Source organism: Saccopteryx bilineata, chromosome 2, assembly GCF_036850765.1.
Source record: "Saccopteryx bilineata isolate mSacBil1 chromosome 2, mSacBil1_pri_phased_curated, whole genome shotgun sequence".
Classification (NCBI taxonomy): domain Eukaryota; kingdom Metazoa; phylum Chordata; class Mammalia; order Chiroptera; family Emballonuridae; genus Saccopteryx; species Saccopteryx bilineata.
Window position 1 is genome coordinate 33,162,947 of NC_089491.1, and position 27,658 is coordinate 33,190,604.

The window sequence follows — 27,658 nt, forward strand, 5'->3', positions numbered from 1 at the left end:
AGCTGCGCTTTCCGCCAACAACAGTTCTAGAACTGTTTACGTCTCTCCAGCCCTCTGCGCCTAGGCTAATCCCTGTTCTCGCATTATTTGCTGGGTGCGTGTTTCACACAGGGATGCAGATGGTTCTGGGAAAATATGGTTTTATTTCTTTATACTTAAGGTGTGCGTTTAAAAACTGGACCAGTTATAACGCAACTAAGTGTAATCTACCATCCACGCGCGCGCTGCAGCAGAAACTATTTCAATGTGTGTAAAACAAACACACACGTGTTGAACAGCTGAGCAGGTCTGACTGTTGCAAGTGTTCTCCCTGCCCCTCCCTCTTCAGAAATTGAACTCTCAGTTAGCACTTTCACTTTTTGATGGTTGTAGACGGGCCTCCCCTCCCATCTCCCAAATTAAACATTTCGAAATCAATCAACAAGATTTATTAGTCAGTACCTCCCTAAGGGATTTGCTCTGGTCTCCTGGGACACATTTTTCATTAAATGGTGTGCGGAAAGCTTGGGCGACTTGTGTGAGGGAGAGCAATATCTTACTGGAAATGATGAATTTAAGTGCGATCCCCCCCCCCCCCGCCCCCCGAAAACAAAAACAAAAATTTATGAGTTTAAAGGCTCCTACTTCCAAAGGTTGCCATCTGAGTGGAAGCATCCTTTTTTAAAGAACTTAATTTTTGAGAAAATATTTGAGTGAAATAGTGGAGACAGACATGATCCCTGTGTGTTCATTTAAATCAAATTGACATTTTATTTTTTTGACCTGTCACAATCTTTGAGTGTGTGAGAGGGTAGAAGTTGGGGAGAGCATCCTGCTGTCCACAGCACACGTTTCAGAGTCCAAGAAGGTTCTAATTAGCACTAGAAACTTGAAAACAAATCTAGTATTATATGACACAGTATATTTCTTCGCCTCCACTTCCAGTTGAGACAGAGTGGTGTGGAGGAGACCGTGGGAGGATGCTCCGAAAGTTGACCCTGTGGAGAGGAACCAAGCCTCTGCATTGCCGCGGGTTCCAATCCAGTCTCGGAAGGAAGGAGGGCGCTGCTGCATTGTATCCATTCAAAGACTGGGAGGTGGGGGGAGCAGGACCTGGAGCCGCGCGGCGCTGACGCACGCGAGGCGCGTGATTGACGCAGGCGATGTTACTAAATTCGGCGGTTGGCCCGGCCCCGCCGCTGGCGCTCGCGGCAGATAGCAGAGTAGGTTCCCCCTCGGTCACCCCCGCCCCTTCTCCATTCAGCGCCGCGCGGGGCGGAGCGGGGCGGGGCGGGGCGCGCCGGGCGGGGCGGGGTAGGGCGCAGTGCGCGCGGCTGCGCCGGGATCCGGCCGCACCAAATATAGTCGGGCCTGGCTATTTTTAGCCTGGGCTCGGGCGCGAGCGCCCCGCGTGAGGGGGTGCCTTAACTTAGCCAGGAGCGGAGGGGCGGGGGCGGAGTCGCCATGTTGGACTCCGCTCGACCCCGTCTGGTGACCAGCGACACTGGGCCGGGCCCGGCGCTGGGGGTCGGGGTGAGTGGGTGTGAGTTATGGAAGAGAGGGCGGTGCGGGCTGTGACGGGAGAGGAGGGTGAGGCGCGGGGTTCACTAGGTGGGGTGGCGCGGGAGAGGTAGGGGGGCGCGAGGCCGGCGGGGCGTGAGTGTGCGACCGACGATGGTTCCCCCTTGCCGGCAGGCCCGGCTGTCCAGCCACCCGGCGGCCTGGCCAGCCCTGGGTCGCGTGGGGGCGGAGCCGCCCTCGGCCACCACTTCCTGAGAGCCGGGGATACCCCTCCTAGACGTCACGGAGGTGCCGAGGCGGCGGTGGCGGCCCGGGGCTCATCCTGCACTTGCATCACGGGTGCAGCAGCAGCTGCTATGCTGCTTTGTGGCTTTTTCCCCTGTTGAGTAACTGCTTTGTTAACTGAAAATACCATGACGGCCAGTGTGATCACCAGCTTCAGACCTCAAAGAAAGTGAAGCTGTCAGGCTAGAAGAGGGAGACTCCCTTAGCCGGCTGCGATGGTATCTGGTGGGTGGGTGTGTAGAGAAGCACTTGACAATTTCCACGTATTACTTCTTGCCTAACTCTTTACCCCCCAAGAAGGTTTAAAAATACTTTTATTTCCATGCTGTGAAAATTTCATGTGTTCGGCACCCCACCTAGTCCTCCTTCAATTTGAAGTTTTATGCCGAATTGGAATCACACTAAAGCAGGAACCCTAAAATTAGGTACAGTTTTTAGGAAACAGGACATCTTTCAACGAATTTATTTAATAAGCTAGATTTTCTAAATGTCAATATATAAAAAGGTCTTTGCCCACTTCAGGTAGTTATAAAGCTACTAACCAAGTTTGTTCCTGTGAATTGGGCTCCCTTAGCTTTTAGCCGGTATCTTTGTTTACTTTTAATTAAAAATAATTCCATTCCTTGCAGAGTATCAACAGGTAAAGCACTTCTCTCTTTGAATAGGTGTATCTTTCTGGATCTACGTTAGTTAATTGTATGCTTCCCGGCCTTCCACTCCCTCCATACCTCTTACCTTCCTGAGTATGGTCACCAATCTTTGTTCCTTGACGACTGTTAGGCTCAAGGCTGTTGTCTGATTGCCGTGAACCAATCAGCTGGCATAGTGCTCCTCTGAGTAGGAAGCTGGACTGACTGTTGGAGAGGTTCCAGCCATCACTGATAAGTGGCAGCATTTTTACATGGAAAGTCATGGAAGCACAGACAAGGCTCTCTTAAAAACTGAGACACCATCCTCTGCTTAATCTAAGGTCCCTGAACATGCAGTTCTTTAACCTCGAATGAAATGAATTATTCTCCTGTTTTCCAAATTAATACCTGTTCTGTAACTTTCCAAAAGTCTGGTTTACTAGAAATCAGTCATAATATTCTGTGAGGCACATGTATGACTATTTCAGAAATCTAAATTACCTTTTAGGAACACAATAAATTAAAAAAATTAATAAAAAAAACACAAAGTAAATTACCTTTTGGCTATTTTTTTTTTATTAAGTGAAAGTTAATACTTTATAAATCTCTTTTTAGGAAATCAAGTAGAATAAGATTATCTTAATTGATGAAATGTTGAAAACTTACCTGGTTTGGCCCTTTTTCTAGAAGAAGGACATTCATGTGTGGCCTGGTTTTTATATGCAAAGCAAAGAAAGCAGTAAGGTTTTGCTTTGTGACAGGGCAGCCAATCTAGTAGTAACTCTGTGATGTAACTATTACAGATTCACTGGGTAATCAACATTCATTTTGTTTTGGTTTTGTAAGTATACTCTGTCTGCAAAAATGAAAGTGCTCTTTCTCTTGGAAAATAAGATGAAATTTGGGGGAAATTTATTGTGTGATATAAAGTTATTGCTTTAAAAAAGTGGGACTCAAACTCTTGCTTTAAATGCTCTTCTGATTCAGCAAGGACATATAATCTTGTTGATTTTGCTAATATGTAAAGAGTGGTGATGCATCTTAATGCAAAAATTGGGTAAAGAAAGGTAAAATAAAAATTCTAAGCCAGAATTTGTTAACCAAGGTGAATATAGGAAGGAAAGGTTAAAAAAAATTGTAAGTTCAAGTTTTCTAGAATCAGTGTAGAAGTTCTGTACTGTATTTAAGATATGTATATAAAATATAGTAACTTGAGTTTCATTGAGTTAAGTACGTAAGTGTATGGGGCTCAGCAATGTGGGACTGTTATAGTAGTTTTCTATCTGATCTACCTGCAAACTATATCTCTTCTTTATCAACTCAATCATTGTCAGTTTAATCTTCCTAAAATATGGCTTTTGTTAAATCACTCTCAGGCTCAGAAGTTTTTAAGACTTGTGAGGAGCCCTGAGGAGCCACTGCGCCACCTCACCCGCAGGTGTTGCAAAGTACCAAAAGCTACAGAATCAATACTAATATTTTAAGAGGCTTAAAGAACATTTTATTAATTTGGGTTAAGATGTGCAGAGAAATTTTGTGAATGATCTCTGTACTGTGTGATTGGCATAAAACCAGGATGGCCCTTGGCATTGTATTGTAAATGCAAAAGGAAGGAAAACATGGATTCCCTGACATTCCACCATACCTGTGGGGAAAGGGGTGAATGGCTAGCCATGTGCAGGAAGAGAAAAGCCAAAATAAACCTTTCTTATAGTAATGAGCCATTTGCGGGCATTTGTTCCCACAGAAACTACCTCTCCCATGTGAATGCATATAGTTAATGTGGGTGACTCTGGACAAAGAGATGGCAGATAAACATTAGAAAATATAGGAATGTCTTTTAATATGTAAAGAGACATCTTTCTATCGTTGTGTTGACTTGTAAATTTTGTTTTCTCCAAAATGATGTATGGCTTGCAAATTGAACATGGTCCTATCATGTTAAAGGACATATGACTATAACCAATAGTGGTAAAGGGCACCTAATTGCAATTTTGCTTCTGTACTTCCCGCTTGCAAAACTATATTATATAAAAACTAGGTAGAACAAAGGGCCGGCACGCTCTCCCTCAAATTTCTGTCGGAGTTGCCGCTGTCGCCACTTGGCCAAGCTAGACAATAAAGCTTTGGTGTGGAATTGATGGATTTTGTTCGTGTCTTCAATGTTTCGAGTCCCTCTGAATTAGGCTTAACAGTTGGACCTTGTCTCTACAATAAAACCCCAAAGCCTCTATATCATGGCCTCTTAATTTCCACAGGATTTCTCTGTTCTAGTCAAATTGGTATCCTCACTGTTCTTCAAACATCCTTTTATCTTCCCACACTTGTTCATAGTTTTCCTTTTTATGGTATTTCCTTCTTCCTCCTCTCTGCTTATTTGAAATTTTACCCTTCCTCTAAAATTAGATCAGGAAATCAGCTTAAGTTGTGCTTTAGTCTTTCATAAAGTTCCTATTTCACTGCCTTGTTTTTGTGCTCTTCTGTCTGTTGCTTATTCCTCTGTCAAACTAAGCTTTAGAAGCATGTCTCCCTTAGCTTTGAGATTCCTGTGGCACCTCAGTTTAACATAAATAGTAAATATCCATGAAATATTCCCCCATTTAAATTTGAATTAATACTATAAGTAGTATGAATGGATAGTCTTGGCATGAATCGACATACATGAGATCATTCATTAGTTGTTTTCTTTACCTGAACTTTTGATACTCATGATTGAACATAGCCTGTCAAGGTGACTGCTACAAGTCCAGACAGCTGAAGGTTGATACAAGGAAATTGGAGTTTGGTTTGTACCTGTAATATCTGCATAGGAAGATTTGCTATGATTTTTTTTTTCTAGTAGACTTTTGATTTGACTCTCATTCAACCCTCTTTCCCCTATTTTCTCTTAGGCTGCTTCTTCTCAGTGATAAATTAGATGCTGTAGGCTAGGAAATATCAATAGCTTCTTTTGGAAAAAGGTCTTAAAGTTTAGAAAATTGAGAACCATAACATCTATGTATAACCAGTTAAATATAAAAATTCTTGAATCTCTTACCTTTTCTAAAATATATTTAAATAGATCTGTATTAAATATATTATATATATATATATGCAGAAGTAAACAAGGCAAAGAGATTTTGGAATTTTGACTTGTTAGATGTTCTAGAGAGAGGCACACGTAACTTAGAATATTAAATTTACTTTAATAAAGAAAAAGTAATAAATTAGGAGACTTTCTATGTTACAGAAAATTTTGGAAAAGAGTGAAAATCTAAGACGGAAAGATTACTTAGTAGTATAAATGCTGATAATATTTTAAAATCTCAAATAATATTTTTCTTTTCATTAATAAATAACAGGACAGCCTTGCATTCTAGTTAAAAAGGTAGTTTATTTCTTACATGTTTTCCCTGGTCTCTGGTAAACTCTGGAAGACTACAATGGTTTGGGGAGAAAAGTTATTCCTCATATGTGATAAATCAATTCAGGATATTATTTATGCCTGTGAAATAAGATCTACATTTTAGCTGGAGTTGATGAGTAAAGTAAATATCTCTTTACATATAACTGCACAGTTTCCCATCACCTAACTCTGAAAAAAAAATTGCCTCACATTTACAAGTTCAGATCCTTCAGCATATTCTCCAAAAGTGGCGTGCTGTGTTTCCTGGCGTCCACTTAGATTGCTTTTCAGAGGCCTGGATCTGGCTTTGCTGATTCGAAGCTGCCAGGCCTTGGGTAAGTTAATTGTTTGGAGGGTCTATATATCATCATCTGTAAAATAATCATGTTGGGCTCATGCTATGATTTTAAAAAAAAAATATATTAAGTGAGAGGTGGGGAGGCAGTGAGACAGACTCCTGCCTGTTCCCCTACTGGGATCCATCCGGCAAGCCCCCTATCTGGTGATGCTCTGTCAATCTGGGGCTGCTGCTCCACTGCTTGGCAACTGAGCAATTTTAGCACCTAAGGTGAGGCCATGGAGCCATCCTCAGTGCCTGGGACCAACTCACCTAAATCAAGCCATGGCTGCCGGAGGAGAAGATAGAGAGAGACACGGGGGTTGAAGAGTGGAGAAGCATATGGTCACTTCTCCTGTGTGACCTGACCAGTAATCAAACTTGGGACTTCCACACACTGGGCCGACTCTTTACCTCTGAGCCAACTGGCCAGGGCCTCTGTGATCTTTAAGGATCTTTCAGGTTATAAAGTTGAATGCTTTTTTAGGTTTGTTAAATATCATGAATCATGAGTCAACTCTGGCCTTGTTCTCTTTTACTGGATTGCTGTAATCAGAAGGCTCGTGAACTCTTTTTGTATTTAACGTGCATGCTTATAGTAATAACATTAGTAGTAATGTTATATTAATCTGCTTTGACCTGCATGATAACTAACTGTTGCCACTGTGTGGGATCTCAGTGGCCTGAGAGAGTTAATGCACTGCCAGTGTCACAGCCTTTGCCTGTCCATAAAGTGGAAACAGGCAGAAACCTGGATAGTCCAAAAGTCATTTTATATTTTTAGCTTTGAAATTTGTTTTTTTTTTGTAATTATTTAAATATGGATGAGTCACAAATTGACTTCATAAAAATTAATAAACTTTTATTGGAATGGATTTCATTGTTTATTCCTTTTCAGTTCTTTTCTGATCTTCCCTGTGTGCTTGGAATAAGCTATTTCTTCTTCAGTGTTCCAGCCGAGGAAAAACTGTCCTTTCTGCCTTTTTCCTAGAGCAGGACCAATGATGGTGAGGCTGCCAGTCTTTATATCTCTCTCTTTTTTTTTGTGTGTGTATTTTTCCAAAGCTGTAAACGGGGAGAGACAGACAGACTCTCGCATGCGCCCAACCGGGATCCACCCAGCACGCCCACCAGGGGAGATGCTCTGCCCACCAGGGGGCAATGCTCTGCCCCTCTAGGGCGTTGCTCTGTCGCAACCAGAGCAACTCTAGCTCCTGGGGCAGAGGCCAAGGAGCCATCCCCAGTGCCCGGGCCATCCTTGCTCCAATGGAGCCTCGCTGCTGCGGGAGAGGAAGAGAGAGACAGAGAGGAAGGAGAGGGGGAGGGGTGGAGAAACAGATGGGCGCTTCTGTGTGCCCTGCCCTGAATCGAACCCGGGACCCCTGCACGCCAGGCCGGCGCTCTACCACTGAGCAAACTGGCCAGGGCTTTATATCTCTTTTTAGAGGGTGAGTAAATGAAGAAGTGAGATATAAGAAAGCAGGTCAAAAGAAAATGACCAAATAACTGTTAAGTTGAAAAAAAAATGTTACCAAAGCAAGCAGAAAGAATACATTTTGTTGCAAACTTATTAGGTTTGCAGTTGGGTATATCTTTATGGATTAATAAGAACTGTTTGATAGGCATTGGGAAATACCTGACTTTTAACACATCACAGATTAATGTATTATCTAAGTTTGGATAGTAAAAACATTTTCTCCATTAATTTAGGGCTATTTTTTAATTGTGTGTTGTACATATTTAGGTATTTGGTTTCCTGCTTAGATCGTGTAATTAGTAACTGATTCTGATATTTTTCAAACCATAATACATTTTCCAGTATTTATTCCGCATGTTTATAGTTCACTACTGGAAAAATTCCTCCTTAACATCTGTTCTGAATTAGTTCCCTTTTCCAGTAATGTTTTCCTGTTTTATCAGTTGTAGTAATGAGAATAAAAAGCCATATTTTAAAGATTTGTGCATTTAAATTTAGTACAATTGAAATAAACTACCTGGTTTTTTATTTCTGAAAATGATTGTTTTATTTTAAATTCATATGTTAAGTTACTTTTTAAAGAACAATGGAATAAACTGAATAAAATTTTAATCAAATCATTATAGTTTTGTTGCACTTTATAGTAGTCAGTTGACTTCTTAGAGACTTTTTCATATTTCAAATTTTTTGAGAGAAGCTTCTATTTATCTCACAATCTCTTAAAAAATGTTTTTTTTTGTTTAAGTTATCTAGGCCATATTTGTTTTAGAGGATGAATTTATTGAGCACTTAAAGCAGTTCTTGGCACAGAGTAGATGCCCTGTAAACATGTGATGAATGAATGAAATCGATTTTCAAGAAGCTTTATTCAAAACTATCTGTTTTCTTTATTCTAAACAGTATCGTGGTCTTGTTAACTTTTCTGAGAGGGTTTTTAATCAGGAGTTAGGCCTAAGAAAGGAACAGGGAAGGCCTTACATTGTTGTAGGCATACGTTTTTGTGCTTCTGATAACTACGCCTTCCTTTCCTGTCATTTGCAAGTAGTCTTCTGGTTGCCCATGTTGAGGATAGTAGCCCTGAGTTACACCACTCTGTGACATCTAAGTTTGAGTTAATAACCAAGACAGGTATCCTAAGGAATTGTACCACATTTTGACCCCAGTACCCTAAGAATTAATCTCTGGTTTATCTCTTTATCTTAATGTGTCACTTTTGCCATGAGACTTTCACAGGATTGTGTCCTTCTCTTTCTTCACTGTCTCTTCCCTGGGCATGTGCAACCATTCATCAGTGAGTTCTCACTTCTAGTCTTCAGATTTTCAACTGTAACCCTGACTTTGTTTTCCAGTTCTAGAGGCTACCATTCAGTGCCTCCAGGTGAGGTCATTTGTCTACCATCTGTCATCCATAGACTAAGGGGCCCAAATGTAGAATATTATCTGGGAGCTTGAATTATAACTTCTAAACATTTCACCTATTGAACGTTCTACAATTTAATTTTTGAAAAGGTAATGCATTTACATGGCTCAGACATATTTAGTAATGAAGTTTTCCTTCCACCCTGTCCCCTATCTACTCAGTTCCCATCCTTCCAGAGTTTTAAAATGCATATCAAAGCCAAAACAAATATAAGTTCTGTTTTCTTTTCCTTTTTTATACAAAATGGAAGCTTATATGTGTTATTGTACCTTTTTCACTTGACAATGTGGAGTTTGTCTCATAACAGTGGGAAAATATCCAAGATATATTTCACTTTAACAATATAATTGCAGATCTTTTCCACATCCTTGTTTGATTGTAGCATTTATTTAACCAGCCCCATAACGATGGACTTTTTGGGAAATTTTCAATCTCTTGCTATTACAATGCTGCAAGAAATACTTTTGTTACATAAATTATTTCATACTGGTGAAACACTGTATTTGTAGGGTAAATTCCTAAAAGTAGAATTGTTGACCAAAGAATATATCTCATGATAGTTTTATAGGTACAACTAAATTGCCCTTTATAGAGGTGGTACAGTTTACACCCCCACTGGAGATGTATGAGAATGCCGGCTTACCATATTCTTTTTTTTAAAATTTAGTTATTGTATTATTATTTTTTATTTTATTATTATTATTATTAAATTTAATGCAGTGACATTGATAAATCACGGTACATATGTTGAGAGAAAACATCTCCAGATTATTTTGACATTTGATTATGCTGCATACTCCTCACCCAAAGTCAAATTGTCTTCTGCCACCTTCTATCTGGTTTTCTTTGTGCCCCTCCCCTCCCCCACCCCCTCTCTCTCCTTCCTCGCCTCATCCCCCCCATCCCCCACTCCCATTACCATCACATTCTTGTCCGTGTCTCTGAGTCTCATTTTTATGTCCCATCTATGTATGGATTCATATAGTTCTTAAGTTTTTTCTGATTTACTTATTTCACTCTGTACAAAGAAATAAACCACAGCTCTATGGACAACTGATATTTGACAAAGGATGTAAGGAAATACAATGGAGTAAAGGCAGCCTCTTCAATAAATGGTGTTGGGAAATTGGACAGCTACCTGCAAAAAAAATGAAACTAGACCACCAACTTACACCATTCACAAAAATAAACTCAAAATGGATAAAAGACTTAAATGTAAGTCATGAAACCATAAGCATCTTAGAAGAAAACATAGGCAGTAAGCTCTTCGACCTCTCCTGCAGCGATATATTTGCTGATTTATCTCCAAGGGGAAGTGAAATAAAAGACAGGATAAACAAATGGGACTAGATCAAACTGAAAAGCTTTTGCACAGCTAAAGACAATAAGAACAAAATAAAAAGACAAACCACACAATGGGAGAACATATTTGACAATATGTCTGATAAGGGGTTAATAACCAAAATTTATAAAGAATTTGTAAATCTTAACACCAGGAAGACAAACAATCCGATCAAAAAATGGGAAAAAGAAATGAATAGACACTTCTCCAAAGAGGAGGTACAGATGGCCAATAGGCATATGAAAAAATGCTCAACATCACTAATCATTAGAGAAATGCAAATTAAAACCACAATGAGATACCACCTCACACCAGTCAGATTGGCGCTCATCAACAAAACAACACAGAATAAGTGCTGGTGAGGATGTGGAGAAAGGGGAACTCTCCTGCACTGCTGGTGGGAATGCAGACTGGTGCAGCTTCTGTGGAAAACAGTATGGAGATTCCTCAAAAAATTGAAAATCGAACTGCCTTTTGACCCAGCTATCCCATTTTTAGGAATATACCCCAAGAACACCATAGAACTGCTCCAAAAGGAGAAATGCACCCCCATGGTTGTGGCAGCATTCACAATAGTGAAGATCTGGAAACAACGCAAGTGTCCGTCAGGGGACGAGTGGATTAAAAAGCTTTGGTACAGGCCTGACCTGTGGTGGCGCAGTGGATAAGGCATCGACCTGGAAATGCTGAGGTCGCTGGTTTGAAACCCTGGGCTTGCCTGGTCAAGGTACATATGGGAATTGATGCTTCCAGCTCCTCCCCCTTTCTCTCTCTCTGTCTCTCTCTCTCTCCCTCTCTCTCTCCTCTCTAAAAATGAATAAAGAAAAAAAGAAAAAAAAAAGCTTTGGTACATATACACTATGGAATACTACTCAGCCGTAAGAAATGATGACATCGGATCATTTACAATAACATGGACGGATTACCATATTCTTGCCAGCAAAATGTGTTATTGAACTTTTGGATATTTTCCAATCTGATAGGTAAAAAATGTTATCTTAGTATAGTTTTAAGTTCTATTTCTATTTTATGAATGAGTTTGAATACCTTTTTATATGTGTAGACCTTTGAGTAGTGAGTTTTATTCATGCTGCTGACTCCCGGGAGTGAGTTGTTTTTTTTTTTCAAAAAATGAAATAAGTTCCAGTTGTAGTTTTATTAACTTAAAATCACGTTTGTTTGATAACCAATTTATGGAAACAAGAAGAACATACATTTTGCCTTTTTAAAATGTTGCCTTACACATATATGATTGTACTCTGGATGGTCAGGAGGCATGAGGACATACTACTCAAATGGTTAAGAACCATTTGTATTTCTAGTCCTTTAAAAATAACCTGTAGCCTACTTTATTATGATGGAGATTGGCCCTCTGTAATGTGAGTTGCAACATCACCCTCCCCTCTTTCCTTGTTTGTCATTTGTTTTTTTTTCTTTGCTTATGGTGTTTTTGCTCTGTAGATATTTTCTAAAATGTAGTTGAATCTGTCAGTCTTGTCTTTTGTGACTTTTAGATTTTGTATCATAGTCAGAAAAGTCTGTTCTATGACAAGATTATAAAAGAATTTTCTCGTATTGTCTTCTACTTCTGTTTTTATTTTACGCTTAAATTTTTCACCCTTTTTTCTTGGTGTATGGTTGAGGAATAGGTCCAGCTTAATTTTTTTCCAAATAGTTACTTAGTTGCCCCAACAGCATTAGTGAATAATCCATCTTTACATTGTTTTGCTTCTGGCCAAAAGCAACAAAACTATTAAATCACTCCCCCCCCCCCCCCCCACATACTCTGTTGTGACTGAATATGAATACAGTTCTCTTTTCTTCCTATGGAACACCTTTAAAGGCAAAAGTATCTTTCACTGTGCTACTTCCTTGCTTGCCTCAACACCACCAGCAGCGTGGCAGACAGTTAATATTTGAATGAATAAAGGCTGCTCAGAAAGCTCTCCAAGATTCTAGCTATAATCAAGGTCTTTAAAAGACTGTTCAAACTAGAAATGTCTTCTAGCTCTTTCTAGCAATTATGACCAACTAAGCCACTAACTGGGTCCTTCACTCCTGAGGCAGTCCAAATCATATTTCTTCCTTCGGTGCAGATTTCTATGATTTGCCACCCCTGCTTTGTCTCACAGTATGGATATTACCTTTTGAAGTTTGGAGCGGGAACCAGAACATGCCAAAAAAGTGGTTTGGATTCTCTATCATGCAGTGACCACTCCAGAACCTAATTTCCTTGGGAAAGGGATTGTGGATGAATGAAATTTTAGGGGACATGCGTCCTTAATTTGAACTCCAAGAATATTAAGTTTTTTCATCTTAGGGAAAACACCAGCATAGTCTGCCTAGGGCAGGGGTCCCCAAACTACGGCCCCGTGGGCCACATGCGGCCCCCTGAGGCCATTTATCCGGCCCCGCTGCACTTCCGGAAGGGGCACCTCTTTCATTGGTGGTCAATGAAAGGAGCACATTGACCATCTCATTAGCCAAAAGCAGGCCCATAGTTCCCATTGAAATACTGGTCAGTTTCTTGATTTAAATTTACTTGTTTTTTATTTTAAATATTGTATTTGTTCCTGTTTTGTTTTTTTACTTTAAAATAAGATATGTGCAGTGTGCATAGGGATTTGTTCATAGTTTTTTTTTATAGTTTGGCCCTCCAACAGTCTGAGGGACAGTGAACTGGCCCCCTGTGTAAAAAGTTTGGGGACCCCTGGCCTAGGGGAAAGTGTCCAAGCTGGCAGATGAAAAGGAATTTACTTGATACCCTTACTAGCACTTTCAAAATGAATTGGGCAAGTTTTCCAGCTCTTTGATAAAGGACTTTCTTCCATGTAGAACCATTGCCCCAGGTGATCTTTGTCTAACTTGTTTAGGGCATCTTGCCTAGTCTTTATTATTAAACCCTTTTTTTGGGATCATAGTTCCTATCTCTGCCTTCAGACTTTCTTCTGATGCTGATAGTATATTGTTTGCCCAACACCCATTTGACTTGAAGTTATGTAGGCCAAAACCAATTTTGCCCACATACAGTTTAGTTGAAAGTACACTGGTCAACTGGACAAATTGGTTAAAACAGTGATCTGGTTAAAAAAAATATATGTTACTAGTTTTTTGAGTAGTGGTAATTTAGTGTATTTTGTAGTGATTAAACATTTTTGGTTTATTTCCTAGGGATTTTTCTTTCTTTACTTTTTTTTTGAGATATTTTTCCTTTCTTTTCCAAGTGAGAGGTGGGGAGACAGAGAGGCAGACTCCCAAATGAACCCTGCCCGATTGGGATCACCCAGCAGCCCTCATCTGGGGCTGATGCTCTGCCCATCTGGGGCCATGCTTGCAACCGAGCTATTATTGGCACCTGAGGCAAAGGCTCCAGGGAGCCACCCTCAGCATTCAGGCCATTGTGCATGAAACCAATTGAGCCATGGCTGCAGGAGGGGAAGAGAGAGAAAGAGAGAAGGGAAAGGGGGAGGAAGGAGGAGGGGTAGAGAAGCAGATGGTTGCTTCTCCTGTGTGCCCTGACTGAGAATTGAACCCAGGACATCCCCATGCCAGACCAACGCTCTACTACTGAGCCAACCGGCCAGGCCATTGGGATTTTTCTATTTTTTCTTTTCTTACACTTCAAATTAATTTTCAGCACAAGAGCACTTTTTTGTTTGTGATACCAAAAGTTAACCTAGCTGCCCAACAATTGGAGAATATTTGAACAAGCTTGATATTAACTACAAGGCAATAAGAGGTTAATTAGAACAACCAAAACATTAATTGATAAGATAAAAATTTTTCCTTTATTTCTTTTCCTCTTCATTAAAAAAGCAGTGTGTGTGCAGTACAGGACACTCAGAAAGATGTAGATAAGGAATAGAAGGACAAAGAAAAAAGAAAGGTAAATATTAACTCACTCAGGACTAACCACTGTTGTCCTTTAGTGTTATTTCAAATACATTTTACACACATAAACTGCATACTGTTTGTAATCTGCCATTATTTAAGCATTTTTCAGTTATTGAATCGTCACCCTTGTCCAGGATTAAGTTTTAATTCCTTTCAGTCTTTTGTCTTGTAAGTGTGGGCCAGTACTTCTGTCCCTCAATCCTGCCTAGGCACAAATGCGGACTGGGCCCCAAGAACCCCCCTGCTTTCTTTAATGGAGATAGTTTGTAAATGAAGTCATTCTTTCTGTGGATTTACAAAAGGGGCTCGGTTCCCAGAAGGCCTGCGGAACTCTCCCTTATATATATAAGATAATTTTTGGAGTTCATGCTTGATAAATATGTTATGTGGATATGTATATGTATGCAAATTAGATAGGGAGAGTTACATGAGGGGAGGGATTAGACTGGGTCCCCACTAAAATAAAAATGAGAGATTCATTATCATTGGAGGGAAATTGTTTAAAGAGATTTTCTCTAAGTCATTGTTGGCAAATATATGCCACGTGTTGTGCCCAAACCCACGTCCATGGTAGATATCACTAATCAGTCATCGCAGTATTTCTCATTGGATCCAGACTCAACTTTGGGTCTTTCTTGAAATGGGATTTTAGGTAGTTGTATTTATTGGAGTTGCTATGGGAGACAGACATATTTACCATTCTTTCTCTAAAATATTGCATTGAAGTTGTTTTTTGTATTTTTTTTTTTTGTATTTTTCTGAAGTTGGAAACGGAGAGGCAGTCAGACTCCCGCATGTGTCCCACCAGGATCCACCCAGCATGCCCACCAGGGGGTGATGCTCTGCCCATCTGGGGTTTTACTCTGTTGCGACCAGAGCCATTCTAGTGCCTGAGGCGGAGGCCATGGAGCCATCCTCAGTGCCCAGGCCAACTTTGCTCCAATGGAGCCTTGGCTGCGGGAGGGGAAGAGAGAGACAGAGAGGAAGGAGAGGAGGAGGGGTGGAGAAGCAGATGGGCGCTCTCCTGTGTGCCCTGGCTGGGAATCGAATCCGGGACTCCTGCACGCCGGGCCGATGCTCTACCACTGAGCAACTGGCCAGGGCCTGTTTTTTTTAAAATAATGGCTCGAACAAGAAAGTTATAAAATGTTTTATATTTGGTAAATAAGTTTATGGTGATAAATACGGGATGTGAGCAAAGACTAATTATCTGAATCTCAGACAGAGCACATGCCTCATAGTTAAGATTATGGAAGCACCATAATTAAATTATAGGTTTGTTAATGGAGTGGAAACAGTGTCACGATAATACTCATCATTACAAATTGCCCATAGTTTGGTCATGATGATTGACTCTGCAGCATTCATCCCACCCCAGATGATTAGTCTAAGCAACTTGGTTAATTCCATTTCCTTTGTCAGTGAAGGGTTAGGAATGAATGGCCTGTAACCTGTTCTGTCCAATGAGATATGAAGGAAAGTCTGGAAGAGGGCCAGGTGCTTCTGGCAGAGGGTTTCTTGTCCCTAAAAAGAGGTAAAAGAAAGAGATGGAGCCTCTTTTCCTCTGGTGATATTCTTTCTGAAAATGATGGCTAGAAATGCCCAAGCCATCTTAGGAGAAACTAGTTTTGGATGAATCTGATCTAGAAGATGACAGAACAAAGAAGAAACCTGAGCCCTTGATGATCTTTCTGAACTGATTATATTGTACTTGGTCTGCCTTACCTCTGAACTCCTGGTTCTGTGCGATATACAGTTCCTTATTGCATATGCCAGCATGGTCTGGGATTTTGTCACTTGCAGCCAAAAGCATTCTGAGCTATATGCCCACTTTGTCCCAAGAAGATTCAAGTCATATGGATTTTATTTTATTTTGATAAAATCAAGGGGGCTTCCCTCACTTCTCTTTTGGCTTCATAAAGTGGGTGCAGATTTTAACTGGCTAGTCTCAGTCTTCTCTTAGGGGGGGTGCCGTAGAATGGTTTTTAAAAGAAAGCAAGTAGCCAGCCAGCACCCACATTTTCTAGTCTTGTATTGTTCAGATATCTAGTGGTGTGACTGCTCCTGGATGTTGATCATTCCTTCTTTTCCTAGTTCTGATTGACTCTGATTTCTTGGATTCCTTGCTTTGAACTGAGTTTCTGCTCTTGCATATTTTGCATTTTATGCCTGGCTCTAAGATTGTTTAATAGATTTATTTTCCTCTCTTCTTCCCTTTGCCTGTTTTTCTCCGGATATCTCTCATTCACTTCTTCCCCACTTTGTAATGTTACCCCTGTGGCCACTGGGGGCTGTTCTAAGCAGATTTATATAACCTTTGCCAGTTAAGTTAAATAAGTAATCATAAGCTACTTGATCTAGACTGGTATGCTAAAAAGGAAGAGTAGGTTAGTACTTGGCCCATTTTCTCATCCAGTGCCTTTTACTCTTGACACAGAAATGATCTAGGGGTCAGGACACTTGGGTCTTCATTATGGCTTCACTATTTGCTATCTGAAAAATCTGGGTTAAGTCAATTAGAGACATTGAGTTTCTTTAAAATTTGATAGTAATTCTTGTCTGATTTTTTTCATAGTATTATGATTTAAATAAAATAAGGCGAACATGAAATTAGGAAATTAAAAAAAAGAATACTTGAGCTTTGTTTGATTTTCTGATTAATTTCCAGTGAACTAATGTCAGAGTCTCTAGAATTTGCTTTGGGTAGCTTGTTAGTCTTTATAAAGGCAATGGAGTAGGATGTGGGGCATAATAATAATAGTAATTAGGGATTGAAGTTGATATTTTTGTGGCAACTTAGAGCAGGAATGAGAAGAAAAGGCCATATAATATGAAGGGGAAATAAAGGTCGAAATGTTGATCTTGAGGCTTATTTCCAGTTCAACCAGAAATTCTTGCGTGCCAAGTCAGGGGAAAGAGAACCCAATAGAAGAAATACCCCCTCTAGTGGCGAAGGGCCAGATTCTATACACTTGATTGCGAAGGTGGGTAACTGGGGAGTGAATGACTTAAGAATCCTGATAATCTTGAGCTGGAGCTAAAGATCTTCCCTTTAGCTCCAGCTTTGTTTATGAAGAGAGTTAACATACTTCACTGAATAAGTAGTGTCTTGGCACTCGACATGGGACTGATTGTCTCAGAAATGTAGAGGTTATGGTTGTTGGAAGAGTTTTACAGTGTACTTTTATGTAGGCCATTTAGAGGTCATCAAAATTAGGAGACTATTGTTGCTAAACTGCTTACTCTTTCTGAGATAATACAGTAGGTACCTTTATAAACCCATTTGTAGTGGGATAAAGTCTATATTTAAAGTTATGGATAATGCCAAAGAATAGTATTTGTCTACATTTATATAAAATAATGGTTGGGGATTTTCTAAGTATGATTTTTGATTTGAAATTTTTAGTAGTGATCCTGAGAACCAGATGTTTAATTTGCATCTTAAAAGTGATTTGCTACTTGTAAAAAGGTAGTGAAATTAAGTGTATTACAATAACGTATTACTCACAATTCAGTGGCTTGATAGGAACACTTAATGTATTCTTGAAGGACATTTGATCTTAAGGATGTATGTTGTTGATGTTTATAATTGTACGTGATTATTACATTACAAATTTCAAAGTTCACTGAAGTTTTTACTATTTTAATTTCTGTTTGGGGAAGAATTCTTTTAAATTTATTTAAAGATCTCTGAAAAGACAAAATTGTAGAGAATAAAATATTCATGTACTTTGTATCAGGTCTAAGGAAGATTTGAATTTTATTCAATTCTAATATGGAAAAGAATGATTAAAGCACAAGAAAATAAATTCTGGTACAAGACTGCATTATTAAAATGCCATTTCTTTATTTTTAATGTCAAACTTTCTTTACTCCAAAGAAAGAAATTTTTTTTTTTTTTGTATTTTTCCGAAGCTGGAAATGGGGAGACAGTCAGACAGGCTCCCGCATGCGCCCAACCGGGATCCACCTGGCTCGCCCACCAGGGGGCGATGCTCTGCCCATCTGGGGCGCTGCTCTGTTGCATCCAGAGCCATTCTAGCACCTGAGGCAGAGGCCACAGAGCCATCCTCAGTGCCCAGGCCAACTTTGCTCCAGTGGAGCCTTGATTGCGGGAGGGGAAGAGAGAGACAGAGAGGAAGGAGGGGTGGAGAAGCAGCTGGGCACTTCCCCTGTGTGCCCTGGCCGGGAATCGAACCCGGGACTTCTGCATGCCAGGCCGATGCTCTACCACTGAGCCAACCGGCCAGGGCCCAAAGAAAGAAATTTTGAAGCTTGCAGTAGAACCAGCCCCTCAGTAATCTGGAATATGTTTGATGATGTTTCTTGTGAAATGAAAATGGAAAAGTTCTGTAGAAAATATAAATTTGTACATGGATAGAGTCAGATTATAGAGTTATGGGATTAGCCTTTGTGCATAACTTGTGGAACTAATATCCATAGTTTATGGTTATATGTCATAAATATACTTAATTTCAGGAAAAAAGAACTAGGTCTGGCAGTAGAGCAGACCAAACTTCTGAGAATTAAGCTATCGTTAGTGTACACACTGTAGTACTGCTGTAGTACAAGGATTTAAGGAAGGTCTATTGGGGAAAAACAAATAGAAAGGAGAGGTTATTAATGGTATTCCTAGGTGAAAAAAATTCAGTATGGAATTATTAAGGTCAGCCAGAGAAAGAATTATAATTATGTTAAGTGAGTTCAAAGACATTTTTAAAGCAAGTCACTTAGAACTGATCTGTAAATATATATGGGAACAATAAATCAATTGGATGATTTCTTTCCTAGATTAGTGTGACATTACTAGAAGATATCTGAGGAAAGTGAAATACAATAAGGTTAGTGGTGATTAGACCTTCCTTAAATCCTTGTACTACAGCAGTACTATAGTGTGTACACTAAGGATAGCTTAATTCTCAGAAGTTTGTTATTAAAATTGATATGTTTGGCATTGCTAAAATTAGGCAAGTATTAATGTTTTTTTTCAGAGACAGAGCGAGAGTCAGAGAGAGGGACAGATAGGAACAGACAGGAACGGAGAGAGATGAGAAGCATCTATCATCAGTTTTTCCTTGCAACACCTTAGTTGTTCATTGATTGCTTTCTCATATGTGCCTTGACCATGGGCTACAGCAGACCGAGTAACCCCTTGCTCGAGCCAGCGACCTTGGGTCCAAGCTGGTGAGCTTTTTGCTCACACCAGATGAGCCCTCACTCAAGCTGGCGACCTTGGGATCTCGAACTAGGGTTTTCCGCATCCCAGTCTGACGCTCTATCCACTGTGCCACCGCCTGGAGAGGCCAGGCAAGTATTAATTTGTATAATGGGTTGCCGCATGTGGGCTTGAATAAAGAGTCTCCACACTCATTTTAAATTGCAGAGTAAGTGTAAGGATAGTAATTCTTATCTGTACAGGATTTTACAGTATTTGAAGTGTTTTTACATACGTGATCTCACTTGATTCTTATCAGAATGCTAGCAGATAGTAGCATTCGATTGTTCAAGTTTTACAAATAAGGCTCAGAGAAGCTAATAGACTTAGTAAAGAGGAAGTAGGGACTAAGTAACAGAATGGATCTTGACCCCAGGGCTTCTTCCCAAAATGCCTTTGTTCACTCTACAGGGTGGGGTAAAAGTAGGTTTATAGTTGTGAATACACATGAGTTTATTATTTTATTATTATTTATTAATTATTGTATTATCTCCCATATGAGCAACTGTAAATCTTCTTTTGCCCCACCCTGTATTAGTTTCCCATGGTTGCTGTAAAAATGACCAAATCTGGGGGTGGAGGGTAAAATTAGAAATTTATTCTCTCAGTTTTGGAGGTCACAAGTCTGAAATCAAGGTATTGGCAGGACTGCACTTCCTCTGGAGTCTCTAGGGGAGAATCAGCTCTTTGCTTCTTTCAACTTCTGGTGGCTGTTGACATTCTTGACCTTGTTACCTCAGTCCAATTTCTGCATCCATGGTCACATAGCCTACTTCTTTGTTTCTGTGTCTTTTCCTTTCTCCGTCTCAGACCTTTCTCTGCCTTTCTCTTACAAGGATTCTTACAAGGACTGACTTTTACACTTGTCATTGGATTTAGGGCATATGTAGATAAGTCAGGATGATCTCCTCATCTCAAGATTCTTAATTATATCAGTGAAGACCCCTTATTCAAATAAGGTACTATTCACAGGTTCCAGGAACTAGGACAAGGACATATCATTTCAGGAGCCACCATTCAACCCACTACATTCTTTATATGACATTTAATTATTTATCTTCCTTTTGGATTGAAGAAATAATCTGTCTGAAGATGAGCAGTGGACTAGGGAATTTTTAGCTAGTATGTAGAGAGGAATATTTAAAGTATTTCTGGTTGGTGCTAAGTGTTTAGTAACTAGAATTGAACTTAATTAATGCACGACTTCCACCAAATTGTTATGATATCTTTTGCTTTCAAAGAACTATAAAAAATAGGGTTAAATTAAGTTAAAATAACATCTGACTATTCATAATTAACAATATTAAAAGTTAACTTTTTTGTTTCTTGCATAATTGGGCTAAAATGGGTGTGTTTGCACATGTGTGATGATTTTGTTAATGGCTTTAGTCAGTATGATTAGTTTTTTACATCACATTGGCATTCCAGTGTGGGTCATATGAGTCAAGATCCATGTATGTAAACTCTGGGGGAAGGGACTGGTGTGTCCTGTTCACACTTAGATCCCTAGTGTAGTTTCTGATACATACATAGATGTGCTCGATTTGCTGAATGAATGAGATAACTTTTTATGACACCCAAGTCAAGCAATGCAGGTTCCTTTCTGTTTCACTTTTTGGAGGGTCCTGAATGTCACTAATAAGATCTAGTTATTGTAGGCAAGTCCTCACTGACTCTGAGGCACTCATGTGAGTCCATTTACTTTCCACAGAATCTACGATCTGCTCATCTCTGATAATCTCGAGTTCCATGCCAAAAAACTGTCATCCTTACCTTTTTCACATTCATAATAATTAATCAATGAGATTCATCCTGCACATCAATCAGTTCACTTCTCACTAGCATGAGCTGAGGTGCCATTAGTGGTGTTAGGGTGGGGCTCCTTCCACAGCTTTTTAGATCATTAGTGCTGTGTCTTAAGCTCTAGGAAAGGTTCAGGTTTTGCCCTCTCAAAAGTCTTCAAAGATTTGTTTCTCTAAAAGCTTTCAGTGTTTACAGATTCTAACCAATTGTGTGCCAGACTCTTGTATGTATTACCTCAAATACTGCTTCTAGACAACCTTAAAAGCTAAGCACTGTCATCATCCCTATTTTATAGAACCACAAAGAAGTAACTTGCTTGAGTTCATACCAAGATTTCAACCCAAGTGGCCTTACTTTAGAGCCTGTGTTCTTATTTATGTCCAGTGTGAGCCTATGCTCATTCATTTGTAAGTAACCTGTTCTTTTTGGAAGCTTGCATTTTTACTTTTTTAAACTTCAGAAATTTCACTAGGATATGTCTAAGTGTATGCCTTTTTCATTTATCCTGCCTGGCACTCAGGGCTTTTAATCTAACAACTAAGTCTCCTCCTGAGGGAAGTTTCTTGTGTTGTGTTTTGATTATTGAGCTCTCCATTATGGTTCCTCTAGAACTTCTTTTATTTACAATTAGGCCTCCTAGATCTGCCCTGTCATTCTTTTTTCATTCAAGAATTACGTTTCTTTTTATTTTTGCTCTGAATAGTGTGATAACTCATTCACTTGCTTTTCCAGATAACAAATTTGTTTCTCAGAAGTATCTCTTCTACTTTCCACTTCCATAGTTGACATTTGAAATTTATAAATTACATTTAAAGAATTTCCCAGTCTATTATTTTGTTCTCATAATTCCTTTGTATTCAGTAGCATATAAAAATACCATAACTAAGTAAACATGGTTTATTTTTGTTAGAATCCACGGGAGTCCGAAAGACCAGAGTAACAGGCTTTATTGAAAGGAAGAAAGGAAACCTGCCGGGCACTTCTCCTGGGGGAGAAGAGCACCGGTTACAGACTAGGGGCCAGTTATATAGTGTTTGGGAGAGCCTGAGGGGATACTGAGGCAAAAGTCTTGGTATGTCCGGAATGTTCCTCCTTGGGGGGCTTCAAGCATGTGGGTGTTGAACCAAAAGTCCTGAATGTCTGGAGCCCCTCCTTGGGGCGACTTCTCAGCTTTTTTGGAATTCCTCTGTCTCAGGGTCATTAGTCTAGTAAGGATGAGGTCTGACAGATAAGCGGAACAGCAAGAGGGCAGTTTGGAATTCACGTATCTATCAATTTTAAAAATCTGAGGCTATTGTACAATAGGAAGTATTACTGTAATATATCACTTTAATAGATCAAAAGGATCTATTAAAAGGAAAAAATCTTCAGCTCATTTCCACAGATACTGCAAAGGTATTTATTTGATAAATCAATACCCATTCTTGATTAAAAAAACAAAGAAACAAAAAACAGCTATTGATAACCCAAGAAATGAAGGATACTTTTTTTTTTTATTGGAGTTTCACTTAAATCTATAATTTGAAACTGCAACTAATGGAGGAATGGTAAATCAGTCAAGGTATACTTGCTGCTGAGATTCCTTATATACTAAATATTACTTCAAAGAAATATTTGCCAATGCCCTTTCTTACTTAGCTTTTACCCTCAATGGTTCTTCCTACCTTATTTTCAACTGTATTGCATAACTGCATTTTACCATTAATTTTCTCCATCAAATGCTTTGCACACTGCCCCTTGCTTGTTTGGTATATGCTCTTAGGGATGCTATCTTAACAGTCATTGGCATACTCAACATTGGAATACTTTACATTTCCTAAGTGTGCCCTGTGAGCTGTGGATATGGGGTTTTATAAAAAAGGGGTCTTGGTGTGTTAGGGTAAAGCAAGATGTTATAACAAACACTAACATTTCAGCAGCTTAATACAATAGAAATTTATTTCTCCCTCATGTAATAATCCAGTATGGATGTTTCTGGTTGGTAGACAGATTTTCTCTACATGCTGATTCAGGGACTCAAGTTCCTTGCATCATGTGGCTCTACCCATTCTCGGGCCTTGGAAGCTTCGGTTTCTGGCTGGTGGAAGAGCAAAGATAGGGTGTGGAATGCTCATTCTCTTCTCAATGACTTTGACCTGGACGTGGCACATCTCATTTCTGTTTACATTTCCAGATTCTATGGCCAGACCAGTGACCTCACCTGTCTGTAAGGTGTGTGTGTGTGTTGGGGGGTGTGGGGAATGGAAAATAGTGTCTGGCTAAGGTATAGGTAAGCATTCTCAGTTGTAGCTGGCAGGAGGACCAGCTGAATGGGATACTGTGGTAATACCTTCCAAATTTTCAAGTAGGCATATCCTTTGACTTTAAAACTCTATTTCTAGATATTTTTCTTGAAGATACATTCACAAACATGCATATTTATATTTTGAGGATATTCATAGCAATACTGTACTAAAAGATTAGAAATACTCTGAATATCCATCAGAGGGGACTGGATGAATAAGTTATTGTATATCAATATGATAGAACACTCTTCATCCACTAAAAGTAACAAGGCAGTGATAGGAATATTGCCCGCAGAGAGAAAAGTGAGGTACATGTCTTGGCAGGATAACTTGGTTTGTTAGAGCACCATCCCAAAGTGCAGAAGTTGTGGGGTTCAATCCCTGGTCAGGGTACATACAGGAACAGATTGATGTCCCTGTCTTTCTCTCTCTTTCTCTCTCCCCCCTCTTCTTCTCTCGCTAAAATCAATAAATAAAAAGAAAAGTGAGGTACAAAACTGTGTGTGCACAGCTGCCATTAATATAAAAGTAAATACATGCACATGTACTCATATATTGACAGAATATTTGTGGAAGGATCACAAGAACTAATAAAAGTGGTTACTTCTGTCAAAACTATAAGGTAATGGGTTGGGATAGTAAAGAGACAAGCTTTTGCTATATACTCTTATGCCTTTTGATATGCATCTGTTTAGATAAATATAAAAGCCAGTTGTAGAAGTATAGCAAATAAAATTGAAAGTTGTTGCCTGAAAAAAGCTGCTTACTGAAAAGAATGTACAATGTTTAATTTTTATAAATAAAAATTTTAAATGGTATATACAAAATTATAGTGGTTTGTTTGCGATGTTTTGCTTATCTTGTATTTTTAATTTTTTAAAATAAATAACATATCTCATTTTGTAATTTAGAAATATATAAGAATAAAAAAGAAACAATGAAAACTTTTCCTAGGAGTCCCAGTTAACCCTGTCATGAAATCTCCCCTCATTTATCCTGTTAAGATAATTTATTTCTCCCTTATGTATTGTAATAATCCAGTGTGGATGTTTCTGGTTGGTAGACAGATTTTCTCTACATGCTGATTCAGGGACTCAAGTTCCTTGCATCATGTGGCTCTACCCATCCTCTACTCTAGGGCCTTGGAAGCTTTGGTTTCCGGCTGGTGAAAGCAAAGATAGGGTGTGGAATACACACCCTAGGCCAGTGGTTGGCAAACTCATTAGTCAGCAGAGCCAAATATTGAAATTTCTTTTGAGAGCCAAATTTTTTAAACTTAAAATATATAGGTAGGTACATTCCTTATCGAGGTAGCGCCTGCACGTGGTGTTTTGGAGAAGAGCCACACTCAAGGGGCCAGAGAGCCGCATGCAACTCACAAGCCGCAGTTTGCCGACCACTGCCCTATGCCATTTTAAACTTTTCAGGGCCCTAGAGAATGATCCTCCTGCCATCTACAACTGAGAATGCCTATCTATTTCCCTGCCTGTCCCTACCCAGCCTCTCTTTTTGCTTTCATGCTACATTTTTCTTACATTCATCACAGTCTGAGTTGCATTATCATATACACATTTGGCCCAGCTACTTTGTGCATTCTTTCAGGGCCTGGATCATACCAAATTCATCCAGGTATTGCTGAGCCAAGAACAGTCTTTCCCATAACAGGTGTGCAGTAAATATTGAGTTGGTGCTTAACGCAGGGAGCACAGTGAGTAAAGTGGTTGTGTATTTTGTTCATGTGTATTGCAACTGGTATTCAATACTGTACCAGATTCACGAACTCTTTAGTAGTAGTGCCAGTGGCTAATTAGGTACAATGCAAAGTATGTGGGCCAAGGGTTTCCTTTCTAAAATCATATTGGTTGCCTCCAGGGATCTCTTGTCTCTACAGCCTAAATTAAATTAGTTAGTGTGGTTCTGTTATAGAAATGTGTGTAGTAAGAATGACGAGAATAATCAAACTGTTGATGACATGGTTCTTGCTCTGATACAGATGGGACACTCCTCTATGCTTAGTATTTTAATTTAGAGCACTTTCCTCCTATTTTCTCTGCATAGTTTTCTTTTTCCTATTTCTATCCTTTGCTACAACTTCTTGTAAATATAGCTATATTTTTGATGTGGACATCAGAGGCCAGTTATGCATGAATGGAAAGAAGTACAATAGAAAAACTGGGAGCTGATAACATTACTTGTGCCAGTATGGTTTTTTAAAATTGAAAATTGCTTGAGAATAGATTTGATGGCCTGAATTCACTGCTATTCCCAGTTTTATTGCCAATATATTCTTATCCTTCATGTTTCTTCACTATGTTCTAGTCACAGAAGTTTACTTATTGTGCCCTGAAAGTTCCTTCTAGGTCCTTTCTTCAGCCATTTTCTTCCTGGGAGGTCCTGTACATCTATCTATTGATGCAGGCACTATCTTCTCATAGAGAGTCAATTCAGATGCCACCTCCTCAGAGAAGTCATCAGACCCTGTCAGTCAGGGGTCGGGAACCTATGGCTTGCGAGGCAGATGTGGCTCTTTTGATGGCTGCATCTGGCTCGCAGACAAATCTTTAATAAAAAAAAATAACGTTAAAATATAAAACATTCTTATGTATTACAATCCATTCATTTCCTACCGCTCATGTTCATGGTTGCAGGTGGCTGGAGCCAATCACAGCTGTCCTCCGGGACAACAACAAATTTTTATTGGATAATGCGTAATGTACACAGGTTGTTGTATGGCTGTCATGAAATTACACTTTAAAATATGTGGCGTTCATGGCTCTCTCAGCTAAAAAGATTCCTGACCCCTGCCCTCAGTCAATTTCATTCTTCACTCATTCTTTCATTAAATTGTTACAGTTCTGTAACAGCACTAATTACAGTTTGTTTATTTATTTTATACACATTTTTTGAGTGTCTACTGTTCATATGTTATTTTGGGGGCTAGGATAGAGACCACTATGACAGTCTGTCCTCAGGAACTTAAAGAATAGTGGAGGAGGCAGATAAGCAGAACAGTTTCAATATAATGTAGTAAGTGCAGTGAGTGTGTGGATAGTTTTGTGGGAGCACAGTGAAGGAGCATGTAATCTAGCAGGGAATGGAGAATCCCAGAAAGATTTGAATTGAATATTGAAGTTGGAGAAACAGAGGTAAGGAGAATTTCCCAGACTGATGGAGCAGCACATTCAATGTCTGAAGAATAAATAGCTCAGTCTGGAGTGTGGAGGGGGGCAGTGGCAGGAGAGGAGGCCAGAGAGGCAAGCAGGGGTCGAACCTGATGGGCCTGTTATTCTAAGCTAGGGATGTGAGCTTTTGAGAGCAATGTAGGACCCTTGCAGGATTTTATGTAGGGGAGCAATATAAGTAAACCTTAAATTCTGTGTTTCTTGAGGACAGGAACCAAGTCTTATACTTTTATCACCTTAGCTCCCAATACATAGCTTAATATAATTGCTCACAAAAATTAGGGGATATTTTATCGCTTTATATTCATTTTGAAATATCCCCTAATTTTTGTGAGCCGTATATAACAAACTCAGTATAATTGAATTGCATTTTCTGGGTACTGCTCCAATTTTTCTAAAAATTTGTGTATATTAAGTAATACCAGTAGCAGTGTGGAGCACTTTTTGTGTTCTACTGAGTGTATAAGCATTATCTTACCTAATCCTTATAACTGCTCTCTGAGGTAGGTATAGTGGGTTTAAGAGATGGGATTGTAGTATAGTAGTTAAATCTGCTTATGTTTGCCTAACCAGGTGGTGGTGCAGTGGATAGAGCATCGGACTGGGATGCAGAGGACCCAGGTTCGAGACCCCGAGGTCTCCAGCTTGAGCACAGGTTCATCTGGTTTGAGCACAGGCTCATCTGGTTTGAGCAAAAGCTCACTAGCTTGGACCCAAGGTCGCTGGCTGGAGCAAGGGGTTACTCTGTCTGCTGAAGACCCGTGGTCAAGGCACATATGAGAAAGCAATCAATGAACAACTAAGGTCTCGCAATGAAAAACTGATGATTGATGCTTCTCATCTCTCTCCGTTCCTGCCTGTATGTCCCTGTCTATCCCTCTCTCTGACTCTCTCTCTGTCCCTG

General features: G+C 39.6%; 1 long non-coding RNA gene across 4 annotated transcripts in view; it reads left to right on the forward strand.

The window, feature by feature from the left end:
• Positions 1-27,658, forward strand: part of LOC136324169 (uncharacterized) — a 168,755-nt gene that overhangs the window by 79,850 nt on the left and 61,247 nt on the right. Inside the window, exon 1 of one of the 4 annotated variants that reach the window (XR_010729055.1) lies at positions 1,323-1,512. The exons of the other annotated variants lie outside the window; for them this stretch is intronic. This is a non-coding gene — a long non-coding RNA (uncharacterized lncRNA). Of the gene's footprint in view, positions 1-1,322; positions 1,513-27,658 lie in introns of those variants that run through there. 4 annotated transcript variants of the gene reach the window in all.